General features: G+C 40.9%; 1 long non-coding RNA gene across 1 annotated transcript; it reads right to left on the reverse strand.

Annotated features, from left to right (window-relative positions):
* Positions 1 to 226: 226 nt before the first annotated feature.
* Positions 227 to 12,350, reverse strand: LOC132393653 (uncharacterized). Its single transcript, XR_009512022.1, has 3 exons — positions 12,234 to 12,350; positions 10,890 to 10,976; positions 227 to 530 (listed from the first exon to the last, which is right to left on the reverse strand). It is a non-coding gene; the product is annotated as an uncharacterized LOC132393653 (long non-coding RNA).
* Positions 12,351 to 21,128: the final 8,778 nt, after the last annotated feature.

Here is a 21,128-nt window from a genome sequence, read left to right on the forward strand (position 1 = left end):
GTGACTGTAAATTTGAATCAGATTCTGCTTTGTTTGGCTGAGATTTGCTCAGTAATTCATCTATAATTGCAGAAGAGATGTGTTTAACCCTTTAACTGGGGTTCAGTTTGATTGGTCAACAATATTAAAAGTTAGTTCTGAAAATGAGTAGCAACCATCATCAAGGAAATCCACCATCCTGGTCATGCTTTCTTCTCAGTTCTACCATCGGGAAGGAGGTAGAGCAACCTTCGGTCTCTCATCACCAGATTCAGGAACATTTAGTACCCCTCAACAATCAGGCTCCCAACTCAGAGTGGATAACTTCACTCACCTCAATACTGAACTGAATCCACAAACTATAGACTCATTTTCAAGGGCTCTACAAATCATGCTTTCAATATCTATTATTTATTTATTATTATTATTATTATGGGTTTTTTTGTATTTGCACAATTTGCTGTCTTTTGCACATTGGTTATTTGCCTGTCTTTCTTTGTGCACAATTTTTAATTGATTCCATTGTGTTCCTTTGTACTGACTGTGAACACCTGTAAGAAAATGAATCTCTGGTTAATATATGATGCCATATATGTACTTTGATATTATTTATCTCGAACTTTGAGACAGTTATGATTCAGACCAGCATGAATGAAAGTTTTGGTGAAGGTGAATTTTTGGTATTGTACTAGTTTACTAACTTGGATGAGCTAAATTGCAAAAAAGCAATACCAGAGTATACACAATTCTCCCAATCAAAACACTGCGAGATTAAACAAAGCTGTTAAATCCCAGAGACCAACATAAAATTGATTATCCTTGCTTTTATGTGATTTCAATCAGCAGAGTTTCTGCCATTAGGTGGATAAATTTCAAACACAAGCCTAGGTATTCAAGTGCAATCCTATGGACTGGGTTAATGAACTGTAAAGACCATACATCCCACAGATATTCAATTATTATTGACTAATTTTTCAACAGTTGGATTCATAGTACAACTAAAATATTATTTTTGTGAATAGGAATATCATCAAAATGATAAAAAGGAAACAAATATGAGAGATCATGGAGTATGAAGAATCTTCATATAAGATTAGGAAAGCCATTGCAACTTGCCAATAATTGATTGCCTCTGCTATGGTGCCCTGTGCTTTAATGCCTCTTGCAGAGCTGCGCTGATTTTCATTTGGTACAGTCAGTCAAATTGCTCATCAGTTGGTTAATTTTCTGTGATTTTGGATGCAGCTGTCACACGCTGTGCCTTGTAATGTGGCCAGAACACACAGGCAAGTGGGCACTTCATCTAACAGAGAAACACTTGGGGCATTGGATTAAGGAGAAAAGATGTAGTGCTTGTCGGTGGATATAATGATAAACAGTGGAAAACAACCATCAAATGCAATGTAACTAGGGTTATTTTGTAATATTAATTTATTTTCATACCGTCTCTTCCAATCTATGCATTATGTATAGATTCCTTATTCTGCATTCTGATTGATGAAAAACTACCTACATCAATGTTAAACAAGCATTCCTCTTAGTCCAAGCTAACTGAAGCTTTTGTGTAAAAATTACATCTTTTAATATAGCATACAGAAAAAACTTATAAGATGAAAACATTAATAATTTACAAACACTAGGTCCTTTCCATATTTACATTTTAATATCGTTCCCAACTGCATGCCTGGATTACCTATGCAACAAACTACAATGTATATTTGATGCCAGAAACATTCCTCAGTTCAGCTGGGATCCATGCTGGATCTCCCGCCTAAAGTTAATCTGGTGGATGTTTCACCTTTGGCAAAATTAATTCTTTGACCACTAAAAGCAGACTTCTGTAAACAGTCCTTGCCATTTGCTTGTGACATGCCTGGTGTCAGTTGGCTCCTGGAAGGAGCAGTCACCATTGATGACCAAACTTCAACCCAGGTCATGACTGTAAAATTACCCCTACCCTTCAGTTCCAATTCAGCTGCAAGCAACCGAAGAAAAGATGAGAGACTCTGTGCTCCTCTCAGAGGCTGATTTGCACGTTCATCTCACATATGTACCCATGCCCCCAAAAGGCCCCATCAACCAGGAGCCGCTGAGGATCAAGTGGCAGCTGAAGATCCAGGAACAGCTAAGGATCTAATAGAACAAACACCTCTTCAGAAATTTAAAAAAACAGGGAATTTTGTGGTGTCTAACTGTGCACATCAGTAAAACACATTATAGAATATCAGTATCAGAATTGGAGAATATTACTGACATTGTGGTGAACAATGTATACCTGTCTGGACATGCACCCCCCCCCCCCCCCCCCACTGACTGCTCCTGTGGCTCCTCCCACAGACCCCGGTATAAAGGCGATTGGAGACACAGCCCCGGCCTCAGTCTCCAGGATGCAGTGTGGTGGTCAATTGCTGCTTGTTCTTTCTTCTAGTCAATAAAAGCCTATATCTCGCCTCACGTCTCCGAGAGTTATTGATGGTGCATCAGACGTATGTCATGAAATTTGTTCTGTGGCAGCAGTATAGTGCTTAAAAAATGTTACAGCACCTTGCAGGGTCTTTGGCCCACAATATTGTGATGACCCTTTAACCTACTAAACTACTTCAAGATCAATCTAACTGTTCCCTCCCACATAGCCCTCCCATTTTTCTTTCATCCATGTGCCTAACTAAGAGCGCCTTAAAAGTTCCTAATGTATCTGCCTCAGCTACCACCTCTAGCAGGGAATTCAATGCACTCACCATTCTCTGTGTCAAAGGAATGCTTCTGGTATCTCCCTTCTACTCCCCTCCCAACATCTTAGTTATAGTAACTATTTCAGCCCTGGCTGTCTCCCGGTCCATTTTATTGTACTAGACATTCATTAGTCTTATAATAGTGGAACAGAAGTGGTTCTTGAGCCCGGTGGCATATTCTTTCAGGCTCTGGTATCTCCTGCTCATTGGGAGGGGGGAGAAGAGGGAATTCCGAGGCAGGGTGGGGTCTTTGATTATGTTGCTTTCTTTACTAAGGCAACAAGAGGTGCAGACAGATTCGATAGACAGGAGGCTGCTGAGTTGTGTCCACAGCTCTGCAGTTTCTTGCAGCCTTGTGCAGAACAGTTGCTGTACCATCTGGATGGGATGCTTTCTAAAATGCTTCAACAGAAGTTGGTGAGGGTCAAATGAGACATGCCAAATTCTTTAGCCTCCTGAGGAAGTGGAGATGCTGGTGACTTCTCTTGGTTTTGGCACCTTTGTGGCTGAATCAAGACAGGCTTTTAGTAATGTTCACCCCTAGGAACTTGAAGCTTTCAACTATCTCAATGTCAAAGGGGTTGGTGTAAAGAGGAGCATGTGCAACATCCTTTCCTGAGGTAAATGACCAGCTCACCATGTCACTAGGCTCTCTACCTCCTTCCAGCTTATCTTCGTTTCTTCAGCTTATTATTCGAGTTTCAGCCCATTCCAGTGGTGTCATATGCGAACTTGTAGATGGAGCTAGAGCTGAAAGCAATCATTTGTGTACATGGGGCTGAAGACACAGCCATGTGTGGCACCAGGGCTGAGGATAAGTATGGTGGAGGTGTTGCTTTCCATCCTTTACTGATTACGGTCTGTTGGTCAAGAACTCAAGGAGCCAGCTGCAAAGGGAGGTGGTGAGTCCCAGATCTAGGTATGTGGAGATGAGTTTGCTTGGAACTATAGCATTGAAGGCAGAGTTGCAGTCATTAAACAGCGGTCTAATGTAGGTATCTTTACTGTGCAGTTGCGTGAGAGATGAACGTGGGACCAGGGAGTTGGTGCCATCATGGAACTGTTTCAGAGGGTGGTAAACAGCTGTGCGCTTATGTTGTCTGTGAGGCTGGACCTGATATGTGTCATGTCCAGACTCTCGAAGAAATTTATGATGATGGATGTCAGATGACCATTATGTTTGTTGTTATGGCATATTGCCTTATTTTTTAGGTACTGGGATGACAGTGGTCTTCTGAAAAGCAAGTGATGACCTCAAAATTAAATATTTCTAATTCAGATGTAAGAGTGGTATTGATGTAATTGTCTGTAATTGTACAACTCCATGTCTCTATGACTGGATTTTGTCTTGGATTGTTCTTTCTAAAATCTCTTACCTGACTGCAATGAAGCTGGCTGGCGACTTTGAATTTATTATCAATTTCATTATTAAACAAAAATTGAAAATGTGCAGTATTCCATTCTTCTAGTATCAGTCCTACATCTAAGAATGATAGAAAATTATTACCAAACCCTTCACAAACTAAGACTTAGCTCTTTTATGTTCAGAGATTATTTCCTTGTACCTCTTTTTCAAATCAATTTTTGCATTTTAATTGCATCCTCCTTAGCTGTAAACTTGGCAGCATCTGCCTTGGTAAAAACAGATTCTACAAAACATTTGTTTAATAATTTATCCTACAAAAGTAATAGATACGGCACAGCCATCAAGGGTAAAGCTCTCCCAACCATTGAGCACATCTGCATGAAGCACTGACAAAGGAAAGCAGCATCAATCATCAGAGCATGCTCTCTTCTCACTGCCGCATCCGGAAGAAGAACTCACATAACCAGGTGGAGGAACAGTTAATATACCTCAACCATCAGACTCGTGAACTTCACTCGCTGCATCAATAAAATGTTCCCACAACCTATGAACTCACTTTCAAGGACTCTTCATCTCTTGTTCTCAATATTTTATTGCTTATTTATTTATTATTATTATTTCTTCTTTTTGTATTTGCACAGTTGGTTGTCTCCTGCACTATGGTTGAACATTCAAATTGGGTGGTCTTTCATTAACTCTGTTATAGTTATCATTCTATAGATTTATTGAGTATGCCCACAAGCAAATGAATCTCACAGCTGTATATGGTGACGTATATGTACTTTGATAATAAATTTGCTTTGAACTTTTAACCTTGCATTTCATCAGTCTTCACGAACAGCTTTTACTATTTTGTTCCCTGATTTGTCCCATCATTCCTTTACTATCGGTTATTATTTAAATACTTACAGAAGGCTTTGGGGTTCTCTTTCATGCAATCTGTTGGTCTATTCTCAATTTTGTCATAGTTTAATACAAATTCAATTAAAAAAGACTTATTTACAAAATTCTAAAATGCTGTATTGCTTGGAACTTAAACATGTGTGACAGACGATTGTGTGTGTTATAGAATATACTATTCCTTGCTTTTCTCCCAGATTCTTTGCTGTCCATGACCTCAAGGACAAAGGAATAGATATCATGTTGGTATGGTGGGCTTGTTTCAAGTTCTTCTGTTTTGCTCTCTCTGTACGGTTCCTCAGCACTAAAGGCCACTTAATTGTGTGCCCTCAGCTCACTTCCATCAGCATATCATCCACCACTATATTATGGCTTACACTTGCTCTGCCTTTCAGACTATGTGATCCCTTGTCAATGTTTACACCACTCCTTTCGGTATACCATCCTTTTTCTTTGAAATTCTTCCGAGATGTTTCCTTTTCTTTGTAATGTAAGTGTGGGTGTGTAGAGACATACATGTTCTTACACATGTATTTTTATTGTGTTTTTGTCCTTTGCTTAAACATTTCAAATATACTCCTTAAATGCTGGTTCTGTGTAACGACATACAGTGTGAGCCTCAAAATATTAATGTATTTGTTTTCACTGCAGCTATTGATGGAGCTTCTGAATCTCCAGCAATTTCTATTTCTCCTTCAGGACATTTATAGACAGCTGTAAAATGGGAGAGAGAGCAAAACATCAAAGGCTTCCATGACCAAAATTTAAAGAATTGCTCCACAAGTGAGTAATTTCAGATTCCATATAATTCCTTTCTGTGTACCTGGTCACTGCATTATATGCTCTCCTTTGTTTTCTAGAATAGTTATGATGCTCTATTGTTGACTATTGCCTGACGAGCATTTTCCAAAGATTTGAAAGCCTACTTAATAACATCCATGTATCTATTGCTAAGACTGTCATTTGTTCTATAAATGCAGAAACATTTCCCTTAGTTTTTCATTAACTCTTTTCTGCCAGTACATACAACAAGTTTCCTGTCAGTACTGTTACTTAATATTTGTCTTAACCTATGACCAGGCTGTCTTCTGTTCTTCTAGAATTCACTCCAAATGTTAAATCTGTTCTTGTGAATTAGCCATAATCTGACAGCTAATATTCCTTCTCTAAATACACCTGGTAGCGGTGGAATAGAGATTAACACACTTGCGATAACAGTTTAAAGATTAGCTTCATTTGTCAAATGTACTTTGAAACATTGAAACCTACAGTGAAATGCGCCATTTGCGTCTAATGATATCAGTGAGGATTATGTCGGGCTGCCTACATGTGTTGTCACATTTCTGCTGCGAGCAATGCATGACCACACTCACTAACCTACTCCATCTGGAATGTGAGAGGAAACAAGCACACAGAGGAAACCAGTAAGGTCACAGGGAGAATGTACAAACCTCCTATAGACAGTGGTAGGAATTCAACCCTGATCAATGATCACTGACACTGTGAAGTGATGTACTAACCACTATGCTACCATGCCAGCTGTGATTTTCTTCAGTGCAGTAACAAACTCCCTAAACTACGCACCCCCCCCCCCCCCCGCCATACATTCATCTTGACACTGGCTCAAGCACAAGCAATGTTGTCTATTCACCTACTCTTTCTGGACACCATTCGAGTCTACTGATCAAGACAGAAAATAAAGTTAAATTTACCTCCTCTATTGAGCATCAAAAAAACACCACCCAAATAAAGCTGAAAGAGTACAGAGAAAATTTACAAGGATGTTGCCTGGTCTGGAACAGTTCAGCTATAAGGGTTATTCCTTGGAACATAGAAGATTGAGGGGAGATTTGATAGAGGTATACAAAATTATGAGGGGTATAGTTAGGGTAAATGCAAGCAGGCTTTTTCCACTGAGGTTGGATGGGACTACAAAAGTTATGGGTTAGGGGTGAAAGGTGAGAAGTTTAAGGGGAGACTTCTTCACTCAGAGGCTCGTGACAGTGTGGAATGAACTGTTAGCACAAGTGGAGCATGTGAACTCGATTTCAATGCTGAAGAGAAGTTTGGATAGGTACATGGATAGACAGGGCTTGGATAGTATCATCTTGGTGCAGTTCAATGGGAGTAGGAAGTGTAGTTGGTTTGGCACAGACTAGATGTGCCAAAGGGCCTGTTTCTGTGATATTTATCTATGTCTCTATATTTAAGCTCTGTCTGCCTCAACTACTTATTCATTTATCAGTTCCATAATTTTCCCGCACCCTTCTACATCAAGTGATCCCATATCTGGGACTCATCACTTTTTTCTACACTATTGTGCTGTCCCTGTCCCTGCCTTGTACTCCACACAACAGAGGTGTTCTCGTCTCTCTCCGATTGCAGAAAATGAAAATCTATCATTCAAGCATAATGATTTTAGTTCCAGCTACTAAAATCCCCAGCACCAGTAGGATCCACAGAAGACCAGAGAGCTGCTGGTTGGAGGAACTGGACTGGGCACATTGAGGGCAGGCAGAGATGAACTGATGTATATCTGCAATCATGATGGGCTAATAAAACTGTCGTTGTAGAAAATCCAGGGTCTATTGTGCACCTGGATGGCTGGAGAGTAGAAAGGAGTGGGCCCACTTCAGAGCCTCAGAGTGCATGGTCACCGGCGCGTGTATGTGGGTGTCAGGTGTGTCAGCTGGAGCAGGCTCATGCTGTAGGCCCTGGCAGATCTGGTTCTCAAGATCCTAGATGATTGGGGTGTGTGTCCGTGAGGATGAAAAGATGAGATGAGGGTTAATCTTTGATTCAGCTAGGTTGAATTGTTGTGACAGGGTATCTGCCTTAATGTTCTTCGAGCTGGTCAGTTGGAGATGGTGAATTTGAATTGCTTGAAGAAGAGGGCCCAGCAAGTCTGACGTGGGTTGAGTTGATGGGTCTTTTGTATTGCCCTGAGGTTCTGATGGTCAATCCAGATCAGGAGGTGTTTGGTGTTCCCCATTAGCCAACATCTCCATTCTTCGAAGACCTATTTAACGGCAAGTAGCGCCCTGTCCCCTACTCCATAATGACACTGTATGAAGTTGAACTTGTAAGAATTAGCTTCCTGTCCGGTCCTCGCTGGGAGATGATGGTCCCAGCATTCACATCAAATGCATCCATCTCTACGACAAAAGGTCCAGAGGGGGTTGGATGGCGGCGAATAGGAGCAAAGGTGAAGCATCTCTTGAGTTCCCCAAAAGTGTGGTCCATGCCAGCAGGACAGGTTATCCATGAGGAAGGTAATATGATGCATGAAGTGAGAGGAGTGGGGATTTAGCTGTGGTCCTGATGAAATGGTGGTAGAATTTGGAGACACACAAGAAGTGCTGTCGCTGTGTGAGGGAGTACAGTTGGGGCCAATCAACAACATTGCACACTTTCTGTTGCTCCAGGGTTATGCCTTGGAATGAAAGGACATAGAGCAGGAAGAAAACGACTTGGGAGTCGAATTGGGGTTTCCCCAACTTGCAGTACAGCTGGTTTTCGAGAAAACACTGATAGACTGAACGGATGTGACAGATGTGGTCTTGGGGATCCTTGGTGAAGATGATGGTGTTGTTGAGGCAGATGATCACATATGTGTATAGCATGTCTTAGAGGACCTTGTGAATGAAGGCTTGGAAAATGGTTGGACAGGATAGTGGTTAATAGTTAAGGTTGAAGTGTTTGATGTCATGGCGTTTCCCGAGTTTGGCAATTAACTTGCAGACTTTTCATCACCAGTCAAGGTGACACCATTAACGCGCAGTTGTTAATGTTTCTCTCTGGGCGTGCTCACATTTATACAGCCCTCACCTCCCATTCTGATGCCTTGGCTCTGATTGGCTACCCCTTCAGTTGACCTTTGAATTATATTGGCTCGTGTTTCTTTGGCTGTTCATAGATGGAGTCCATTTTGATATGTTTCATCAGGGATTTTAGCCAAATCACTACTCCTCTCACTTCACTCGCCTCACAGATAACCCGACAGACTGTAGGGAAGTCTGAAAGGTGTCGCCGCATATTTGTAGCGGCCAGTGGGTGTTATGAACATTGTCTTACATTCATTCCCTTGGTGAATGTGGATTAGGTTGCATGCGCTCCGAAGATCCAGTTTAGTGAAGATCTGGGCCCTGCAGAGTGTTTCAAATGTGCTTTCCATCAAGTGGAGAGGATAGCTCTTCTTAGTTGTGATCGAGTTAAATCCACTGTAGTCAATGCAGGGATGGAGCCCACCCCACCCCTCCCCATCTTCTTGATAAAGAGGAACCCTGCACCAGCTGGGGATTGGGATGGTCAAATGAAGATAAGCAGTAGCACCTGAGTGATGCAATCGTTCCTAGCTGCAGTCTCAGGAGGGGAGATGGAGAACAGATGACCTTGGGGAGGGGAGGTGGTCAATCGTGCGGTCTTCTGGTCTGTGAGGCGCTAGGTTGCTGGTTTCCCTTTTACTGAAGGCGATGGCTAAGTCGTGGTATTCCTGTGCGAGTTTCACTTTGGGGGTTTCCATCAACTCCATGGGTACTGTCACCCGAGGCTGCAAGCAGGTGGGTCCCCTACCTGGCAGTGAACTAGAGGATCAGGCAAAGTGAGGGTCATGAGTTGAGAGCCCTGAGTAACCCAACACGAGAGGAGTGTTGGATGAGTCGATACGGAGGAATTGGATGGACACTCAGTTCCCTGTAATGCGCACAAGCTGTGTCCAGGCTCTGACCATTCCAGATCCCGAGGGACCTGAGTCAAAGGATAAGGTGCTGAAGGGGTGCACAACAGATTAGTTAGGGAGTCCAAACTGCACACGCTGAATGTTGCCTTCTGTGCTGGGATCCACCAGAGCCTCCTGTGTGTGTAGAGCCATTGGGGTGTGGAGGAGGACAGAGGGAGTGAGTTGGACTGTGGGGTTGGAACGAGGGACTGGGGAAAGCCAACAAGACAGAAAGCCTCTCCTCCTTATCTGATGGTGCCATTTTCCTGGATGTAGTGGGCATGGGTGATCGCCTGATCCACAGTAGGTGCACAAATTCTTTCGCCGCTGGTGCTCAGGTTCTTGGCAGGGAAGGAGATGCTAAGCGAGCTGTCCCCAACTGCGTGGGCTCTGAAGGTGTTAACGATGAGGGTCCGGGAGCCTGAAATGCTTCTGGACTTCTGTCTGGTGATCTGGGGCGTCAACACAGGTCAGTGGGTGCTCCGACCATCCCAGACCCAAAGACACGTCGTCTTTCAAGTACTTCAGAGGCTGTGATGGTAATGGGCCAGCCGTGCTTCCATTTTCCGTTGCTGGGGTACTGAATTCTACAGTATAATCCAGCATTGAGTGTGACAGGCAAAATACCTGATCCACTGCCTCCCTTTCCCATCCAGGATGATCGAAAATCCAGCACATCTCAGCAGTGAAATCCTCGTATTTATTGGAGATGGTGGTTTTATTGTCCAAGTTAGTGGCAGTCTAGCTCATAGGTCATCTAGTGAAGTGAGAGATGACAAAGGCAATCTTGGCTCGGTCAATGGCGCGCAGAGATGGCTGCAGCTCGAAGTGCAAAACGCACTGGTGTGATCAGTTTGAGGGCTTATTGAAGCATTCAGGCACCAGAACCCAGGGCTTCGAGGGAATAGGTTGACTGGTGTGGGGTTGCTGTAATGAGACGGAGGGTTGTTTGAGAGTGGCGAGCAAATGGTCAATGGTTTCCTGCTGATTCTGAATTGTGTGCTTGTGTCACCAGACAGTTCCCTTCAGGTGTGCAAACACTGCTGGGTGAATCACTGGTTCACTCGTCCTGTCAGGAGGCTTGGCCCAAACACAGAGCAGTGGAGAAAAATTAGCAGTGAGCAATCACTTTTATAATAAACTGCAAAATAACAAGCTATGAGAGGTCACAAAACAAGAGAGAATGGATATTTACAACAAGGTGACAGATAATTGAAGGCCATATTCTTTCTTTCTTTCTCACATTGATAGTCTGTCCTTGATCCTGTTGCATTTCTTTGTTCTGCTGGGAATAGAGTGATAGAGTTATGGAGAAATACCGCACAGAAACAGGCTCTTCAGCCCATCTAGTCCATGCTGGACCATTTAAACTGCCTACTCAACTTGTACTGGGACCATAGCCCTCCATATCCCTACTATCAATGTACCTAACCAAATTTCTCTTAAACATTGAAATCAAGCTTGTATGTACCACTTGCGCTGGCAGCTCATTCCACACTCTCCTGACCTTCTGAGTGAAGAAGTTTCCCCCAATGTTCCCCTTAAAATTTTCACCTTTCACCCATGATCCATGAGCTCTCACTGTAATTCTTCTCAATAAATAAATGAACAAACGAGTATAATGTTATTTGTATTAATTTAACTCTTTATCTAGTTTTAGAACTTACATGAAGATCTATTCCCATTTTTGGTCATATTTATGCAGAAATAGAGAACATTCTACAGGGTTCACAAACTTTCTAGCACCACTGTAGATGCCCAAAACTGCACACAATACTCCAAATTAGGCCTCACCGAAGTCTCATACAGCTTCAACCGAACATCCCATCTCCTGTACTCAATACATTGATGTATGAAGATCTATGTGTGCCTGTGAGAAGCTGAATCACAGGGTGGTATTTATATGGTGACATATACGTACTTTGATAATAAATTTACTTTGAACTCTGCACTTTTAATTTATTTACATAGTTGTCTGAATTTAAATTTCCCAGCTGTCATAGTGAAATCTGAATTCTCTGGGGTCAGTCTCTGGATTACTAATCCAGTTAAAGCCTGTACCACTCAGAACGTAAGTAGCATTAGCCGGATGTCCCACTAACATTCAACGCTCACAAGAATCTGTTAACCCTTTAACACAACTATGTTTAACCCATTATTAATTTAGAGTCAAAATAATTTCTTGTCAGACTGCGCTCTGATGAAGGGACTTCGACTTGAAACATCGGCTTTGCTCCTTTTTACGCAGACACTGCCACGTGTGCTGAGAGATCATTGTTGCCTCTTCTAATTTTGAATTTCTCACTCGACTGTTCATTTCTCCCTCACTGGTATTTATTGTCTTGTGATCTTGCTCTAAGAAAGCAGCACAATTTCTATATCTCCTCATTCACTGCCACAGGCAACAATTATACAGTTGAACACAGCTCTTCTGTGGTAAATTAATTATCCACACGGCCTCAAACTAGCTCAGCAAAAAGGAGTTCAATGATTGTTAGTAATGAATGTCTAAAATAAAATAATTTAACATAAATTTTACCTCAAACGCATGGAAGAGGAAATGTCAATATCTTTGTCCGGACCAGACGTGATGAGACAAGCTGAGACTTTGTTGGTTTCTTTGATCTTGCTGGGCTACCCCGGCCTAACGATTCTTCAGCAACTTCCTGTTCATGTGCATATTCTGGAAAACAATTGTTTAGTATTGACCCCAGGATAGTTCTCTTCTTTCAAACGGAAAGGCATCTATCAACAACTTGCTTCTGCTTTATGTCCTTTAACCACTTTCCCGTTAGTGCCAGATGTCTTAAATTTAGCAATGAGCTTACAGCGTGGCATCTTGTAAAATTAACTTTTATGTGGACAACATGATATGTGCCTTTTACTTATCGCATATTCCATATAGTTTCATTGGACTTGCCAAGTGCAACCTATTTTTTTACAAATCTGTATTGGCTGACTTTATTAAACTTTTTCTCTGAGTGAGCATTAACTTCATCTTGCTTTATTGACACTTGAGGATAACATTTGGCAGACTGGTTTGTGGAAAGGCGTAGTGTTGTGACAACTCTCTTACTGGAAAGTCTGCTGCTAGGTGGTAATGACCTTGGTATTGGTATAAGTTTATGATTGTTGCGTGTACCAAGGCAAAGTAAAAAGCTTGATTGAAACTTCAAATCATCACAGTGCATTGAGTTAAAAGGGCAGTGCAGGCAAACAACAAATGCAAGTACATAACGAGATCTATTGTGAGGCCAAGAGCCGGTCTTATTGTACAAGAAGTCCATTTAAGAGTCTGGTAACAGAGGGGTAGAAGCTGTCCTTGAGGCTGGAGGTACGTGTTTTCCGAGCTTTTGTATCTTCTGCCCGATGGGAGAGGGGAGAAGAGAGAGTGTCTGGGGTGGGTGGGGTCTTTGATTATGCTGGCTGCTTTACAGAAGCAGTGAGAAGTATAGGGAGAGTCTGTGGATTGGATACTCGATCCTGTGCTGAGCTGTGTCCACATCTTTCTGTGGTTTCTTGTGATCCCATGCTGAATAGTTGCGGTACCAAGCCATTACGTATCCAGATTGAATGCTTTTTATGGAGCATCAGAAAAAATTGGTAAGCCAACAGGGTCATGCTGAATGTCTTAGCCTCCTGAGGAGTAGCGGCATTGGTGAGTTTTTTTTGGCTGTGACACTAATATAGTTGGAACAGTTCAGGCTGTTAGTGATGTTCACACCCAGGAACTTGAAGCTCTCAACCCTCTCAATCTCTGCATCACTGATAAAGACAGGAGCATGTGCACCTCCCCTCCATCCACTTTCTGAAGCGAATGACCAGCTCTTTTGATTGATAACATAGTTTGCCTCTGTTTCAGGTTGCCAGGTGATGTGAGCACCCCATAGTGACAGAATCATTGGGGAGCCTTCAGCAAATAATGCGATCCCTACCACTCAGCACCACATAAGGTATAGTGTGCATGTGATAAGATTATTCTGTGGCACGCACGGTGTCAGTGAACGTGAGAGTCTAGGAAAATGAGAAAAAGATAGATAAATAGAACTAGAAACATGCAGAGAGAGTCAGCTGGAGAGCATCAGACATCAAGAAAAAAGATTCAGACAAAAGCTCTGTGTAGATATATAGACAAAGAGGTTAAATTTAATTCCACCCCTAGGAGTTTGCAAGTTGTTTTATCCTGGCTGTCTATAGTACTTGCCTGAAGCAGGCAAATTGGATTCAGATCACACTGCTGTGTGCAGTTTGAAGGGGCTCAGGGAAAGACTACAAAATACCTGGTGCCATTCAGCTGCCCACGTGTTTAGGCTTCTTCAGGAACTTCTGTTTTTACAGAGTGACAGGGAGTAGAAATACCCTTCCTGGGTCAATATTGGTACTGGAGTCCAATCCAGAAAAGTGTGAAGATACATGCTTTGAAAAGACAAATGAAGGCAGAGTACAGGGTTAATGGCAGGATTCTTAGTGGTGTGGAGAAACAAAGGGATTCTGGGCTCCACGTCCATAGATCCCTCAATGTTTTCATGCTGGCTGACGGGGTGGTTAAGAAGGCATGACGTTCATTAGTTGGCGTATTGAGTTCAAGAGCTAGGTAATGTTGCAGCTCTATAAAACTCTGGTTATACCACATTTAAAGTACTGTTCCAGTTTTGTCACCTCATTATAGGAAGCATGTGGAAGTTCTAGAGAGGGTGCAGAGGAGATTTACCAGGTTGCTGCCTAAACTATAGAACATGTTATATGAGGAAAGGTTGAGGGAACCAGGGCTTTTCTCTTTGGAGCTAAGGGGAACGTAAGGTGACTTGATAGTGATGTATAAAATGAGAAGAGGCATTGATAGAGTGGACAGCCAACACTTTCTTCCCAGAGCAGAAATGGATAATAAGAGAGGACATAATTTTAAGCTGATTGGCAGAAATTATAAGAGTGATGTCAGAGAAGGATATTTTACAGAGAGTGGTGCATGCATTGCATGGGTAGTAGAGGCAGAGACGAGAGACAAGACACAAGAATGAAGATTTAAGATTCAATTTCATTTATCATATGTATACTCAGACGCTGAGGATACGTTCATCTGAGGTTTCTCAGAAGCATGTTTCTCTTCTTGAGAGATGGAAGTATGAGAAGGCATACTTTTCCGAAATAGACGCATTTCATCCGCATTGAAGACAAGCTAGGGAGGATAATTGTCCTTTTCAATTATGGCCTTCAGCGTTGCAGGAAAATCCTGGGCTGCCTTGCTGTCTGCACGGGCTGCTTCACCAGAGATATGTATGCTATGGAGGTTACTGTGCTGTTTAAATCTATCAAACCAATCACTGCCGGCTGTGAATGTTACCGACGTATCTTCTTCTTCTTCCTGAATATGATTGAAGATGCTTCCTGCCTTTTCTATTATTATCAGCTGGCTTAGGGGGCATGTTTTGCTGTGTTTGGTCATCCACCCATATATTTAGTCTATTTTCCATCTTTTCAAGCAATGGCTCCTCGAACAAGTCACCTTCAATGTTGATAACTTTGAGGTCGTCACTGCAGAAGCTTTCATCTTGTCTTCATTTTTTTTTAAATTGCTCTAATCGTCGACATAGACAATTTCAAAGAGGCTCCAACATCAAGCTGACGCTCACCAGCTACCAAACGCCGTATCACTTGCCATTTCACATCCATGCTGATGCTTTTCCTAAACTTCTTCGATGAGCTACCCCCACTGGAAGTTACAGGCCGTTTTCCAGACATTATAGGTGAAAAGAATGGAATAAGTTGGCGAGGGAGCAAGAACATTTATACACGTGGGGGAGGCAAAGCACAAACTAATACATAATTGGCTGTGAGTGGCTCAGAGTGTATGTAAAGCACTTGCATTGCCCAATTGAACGTTTATGGTAATGGCAGTCGCTCGAGAAGTTTTATGTGTTCTTTGGAATGAATTTTCACCATTTTCGAAAATGTCAATAAAGAACAGAATAACTGCGTTGTAACGAATCAGCATTATGCTGGGTCTGAGTGTAGAGCAATACATACATTGAAATGTGTTGCTTGTGTTAACAACCAACATACCCAAGGGTGTGCTGGCTGCAGCCTGCAAGTGTCGCCACACACTCCTGTGCTAGCTTAGCATACCCACAATGCTTGGCAGACCAATTAATATTATATAACGTTAAGGACATTAAGAAGTTCTTGGATAGGCACAAGAATGAATGAAAAATAGAGGGCTATGTGAGAGAGAAGTGTCTGATTGTGGAGTGGGCTAGATGGCTGGCACTAGATAGTGGCCTGTACTATTCTATATTTACCAGCCTGGGATTGTACTGTTCAAACTTGCCTCTCCTCTCCGCATTCTACCTATGCAGAGTTCATCAGTATCAAAAAAGGCTGAGCCTCTGCCAACTATGACATTGCCCTTACCAGAGGAATGACTGAAGGATGGCATACTTCCTTACTTGTTGTCGGAAGTTTAAAATCTATCCATAATGTGTCTACATTTCAATGTTCGTGTGCATGGGCCTCACTGATAGATAGACAATAGGTATGATAATAAGCAAATTGATATATTAGAGCTGCATTTTAACTTTCAATGACATATTCTTACATTTCCCATGCTCGATGCCAATGGAAAGAATGTGGCAGTTGGAGAGTCCAATCATCCTGCAATTCACATAGGGCTCTCACCTTATTTTAATGCTAAGCTTCCGGGAGCCTGGGAAATACAAGAAAATGTCATTAAAAGTTGAAACTCTGTTCTAATATTTAAATTTGCTTATATCACATACAACCTCCCTCTCACTTTATAGTCAACACAAAAGCTTGCATTGAACATTGAAATCGACAGATTGGAGATGGCTTCCTGAACCACATATAGTTTTAAACAGGCCACCTGTCCCCAATGTTCCCTCTAAATTTTAATGACTAATGTGCGCAAAAATTTTGTGCTGTGCAATTTTTTGACCAGTGACATTGACATGTGTGCACTGAATAATTTCTTCAATAAAAACAATATTAAGAAGCCATTTCTAAAGTCTGCAGACAAATCAGCACAAACTCCATGTGGTCAACATTGTCCGCATCAGAAACAGGAAAAGGAAATATGATTGTGTGCAATCGTGAAATATACTGAACATGCCAATGAGGTACAGGATGACAACCTGTCATGCGTAATTTAAATGCACACACACACACACACACACACACACACACACACACACACACACACACACACACACACACACACACACACACACACACACACACACACACACACACACACACACACACACACACACCCTTGCCCCCAGGTATCATCCTCCAACAAAAATACCAAGCTCACACCCTTCTCAAGGCTAAAATGCCACGGCAGGAGGAATGCCTGCAGAAGACAGGAAACTATTGTGATACAAAGAATGGAATTTCTGGGCTGCAATTCTCTGATTTCCCAACTTTCGATAGAATGACAAGATGGGAAATTAGTTTTGCATGTCTTTGTGCAACATTGTCATTCATGATTTGTGAGGTATCAGTCTCATAATGAATATTGCAAATTTCCATTAGAACATAGCCTAATGTTGTATAAGAATTGATTTTCTTAGACTCATTGATAATTTGGTATTAATTAATTGGCATCTTTCGTCTCTTCTGAGATGAGCATTTTTATCATTTTGCATTTTTTAATGTCTGTTATGTATCCAATAGAATTAAAAGCTGCAAGCGTTTTGCCTGTGCTTTTGATTTGGATGCTAAAACTTTACAACTTATTGCCATGGATTTGCATTGATTGACAATTTAAATTTTATATCGTTTACTAAAACAAGTTATTTCATTAGTGAAGATGAGTTTGTTACTTATTTACATTCCCTCAAGGTATTTATGAACCTTTGCAAAATATCCATTATATACATCAAGATACTTACAATAACATAAATGTAAACTGCTAAGATTGTCACTAAAAGGCAGTCACGGGACCAAATATAGCTACATAACTCAGTTATGTAAGCACAATGTGCCTAACATCCAATTTATCCTGATGTTACTAAAAAAATAAACCATATTGGTATTCAAAGTTCAGTTTCCTTGCTTCAGAGTAATTCCTTAATAGCTGTGTATCAATTACATTAGGATTCTGTTATTTAGCTGTCAGTCGTGAGTAAATTCATAGTGAGATGAAAGACCGTTTACCACTATAGCTTTTTACCTGTGTTGAACTGTGCAATGGTGCTGTCAATGAAGCATATCAAATTACATTTTCATGATGAAGGTAACTATGAGAACAAATATTTTTAATGAGTGGTCCTATTCTCTTATATATCCAAAACTGTGTTATAAATAGCATCTTTATTTTTCAGAGAACCATTTGGCAGGTTTCTCTGAACAATGCAGACAAGATTCCACATAAGCAGACTTACATCAGTGGTATCAGCTAGTAGTACTCTTGACAATATATCTTCACTAAGAGCAGCATCAACTTTAACAATAATTTTTGAATAAAAATCAAGTATGTTTTTCACTCTATTTTTGCTCAATCTTGCAAACCTTTGGTGGGCAGTGCCAAAAGGAAGAGATTGCTTCTCCTTTGAGCAAGACAATTTTGTTGAAGTTAAACAAGTTAGTAGATGGTATGTGCAAAGATGATACTAGTTAGTTCCTCAGCATATCCAATCTATTTGGAGAATGTGGGCTTTCTTGAGCAGACACGATCATATAAATATATTGAGCTATGGTCTATTACTTTCGATATTTATATAAACATATTGTGGAAGAAGGGTGTGTGTTTGGAAGACTATTGTTTGCTACGTGCCATGTCATATGGCGTGGGTGATCATGGTCTTTCTATGACCATGACTGCTCTTGGCAAATTTTTCTTCAGAAGTGGTTTGCCATTGCCTTCTTCTGGGCAGTGTCTTTACAAGATGGGTGACACCAGCCATTATTGATACCCCTCAGAAATTGTCTGCCTGGTATCAGTGGGTGGTCATGTAACCAGGACTTGAGATTTGCACCAGCCGCTCATATGACGATGCTCCACCTGCTCCCATGGCTTCACCTAACCCTAATCGGGGTGGGGGGGGGGGGTAAAGAAGTGCTACACCTTGTGACCTGCAGGCTAGCAGAGGGAAGGAGTGCCTTACACCTCCTTTGGTAGAGACGTACCTCTACCCCATCACTCACTATAAATACATCAAAGATGAAGGCTTTAGAAGGATGTGGGGATGAAAAATATGAGGTTATTTCTTAGCACATCACAAACAAGGGAAAAAGAGGAAACTCATTCAAAAATGTAAATGAAACTGAAAAAGTAGCAGAAAAACCAGGTGTTGGCAGCCGAGAGGGAAAAGGAGTTAAATGTTTCAGCTCAATGACTTTGATCAGAAATGTAAAATATTAATGACTAAATACATTTTATGTTGTGAGGGTAGGGTATTAGGAGGATAGAATGAAGCGGAAGATCTGTTATGTGGTGGAGTGGTGGAGATTATCGGACGAAAGGGAAGATGATGCAAACTGAAAGAGGATGAGAAAGGGATTTGCTTAGGACCGTCACCGAACCTGTCACTATTTCTACTGACTTCTAACCAATTGTCAACTTTTTTTTAATTCCTAAACCTTCTCTTTTTGTTCTGGTCATTTAAACATCTATCAGTCCCTACTTTTTCCCAGTCCTAATGAAAGGTTATTGAACCAAACTCGGTCTCTCTTCACACTGTCCAAACAGACGAGTATTTCCATTGAGAACACCTCATAGCCTGTTAGCAATACAGAGTAGCAAGAGTTATACAGTCATCTGGAATTATTTGGATGGACATATCTACTCTGTATTGTAAATATAAATCTACATTGTTTCCTGGCAGGATGAATTAACTGCTGAGTTTATGCCTAACATTTCAGTAAGGACGATTTACACTGTAAGAGAATGTAGTTAAATATCTTAAAGACCATAGGCTCAGCTGAGTGTTTCCTTACTAATTAACATTGTCTTGCCTGTTTTTAATTTCAGCTTTATTATGTTCCTTTTAAACACTCGTGTCTAATTTAATTTGTTCTCAAGAAATAAAGTTCAACTTTAAACAGCAGCTTTTGACCTTATGTTGCTATATTTTTACTTTCTTGCATATTTAGTAGCAAATATACTGCCAAAGCCAGTTAATTGTCTGCCAATAACCAATGTAATTAAACAATATTGTGGGCTCTTGTCAGGTATTGTTATCAGGACATAACAAACAGAACTTCTCGGTGTGTGAATATTTCAAAATGAGAGTCTTGCCTCACTGTGTTTAAAGGTGTGACTGATGAATGCTAATAATGGTTGTGCATTTTGGCTTGCTGTGATTTACTGGGGTTCAAACTTCATTCTTTGTTACTTGACAGAGATTTCAAAGGAAGGTCAATGGTTTTGCTGAAAGATTATGACAGCTGAGTTATAGATTCAAGCACTTCAGGCTTTTTACTACAAACAGTAGAAATGAAATGGATCATGATTGATTGCTACTCAAGTCTAATATACATTTCTCGATGAGAAATATGCCATCCTTTTAACCATAAAAATTGGCAAGCTGAGTGCATCTATTCTTGATTTTTTTTAAGACTCATCAGTCTGATGGATATTGGTTACTGGCATAATTCTACACCCATTCCTTATTTTTCAAATCGTATAAATGTGTTCACAGATGCTTCCTTTAATAGAAATTGAAAACTTTATTGGAACTTAACTGTATGTGGTTTAGATGATAAAACATCTGCAAAGTTTTCTGCTTCAAAGTTAACTTATAACAGAGTAAATGTGAATAGAATATGATAGAACATAAACCTTATTTTAAAAAATTAAATGCAATGATTCATTTGAAGAGCAGAAGCATAGAAGTTAATATAAATCATATATTAATTACAGAGAAACACAGTGCACTGTCATAAAGTCATTTTTGCCATCATTTCATTTTTGTTGTTAAATACATTACTAATTATAGAAACAAATACTTGTCATTGACTCATTATGACCTAATGTCTTGCTCAATCTGTGTCTGCAATATTTGGTTGATAACACCTAGATTGACTTTGTTCACCAATTTACATTGAAAGCGCTCAGCCAAAAATAATATTACATTTCAGTTTGTTTCTAACTTCTAAAAATACAGGGAAGTGAAACTGGTCAGTGGAGGGAGGTGTAGGGCAAAACAAATGGTGGAAAATTATCAGGTCTTTGAAGGTAAATTGAAAAAGTGAGTCAGTAGACATTGATTCAATTAAATTACGAGATAAACACAAACTAAAAGGGCGGTGTGGTAGCGTAGCGGTTAGCATAACACTTTACAGTGCCAGCTGTAACATGAGAGTTCAATTCCTGCCGCTGTCTGTAAGGAGTTTGTCCATTCTGCCTGTAGCCGCATGGGTTTCCTCTAGGTGCTCTGGTTTCCTCCCACATTCCAAAAGCCTCCTGTTAGGGTTG

Source organism: Hypanus sabinus, chromosome 5 (genome assembly GCF_030144855.1).
Source record: "Hypanus sabinus isolate sHypSab1 chromosome 5, sHypSab1.hap1, whole genome shotgun sequence".
Classification (NCBI taxonomy): Eukaryota; Metazoa; Chordata; class Chondrichthyes; order Myliobatiformes; family Dasyatidae; genus Hypanus; species Hypanus sabinus.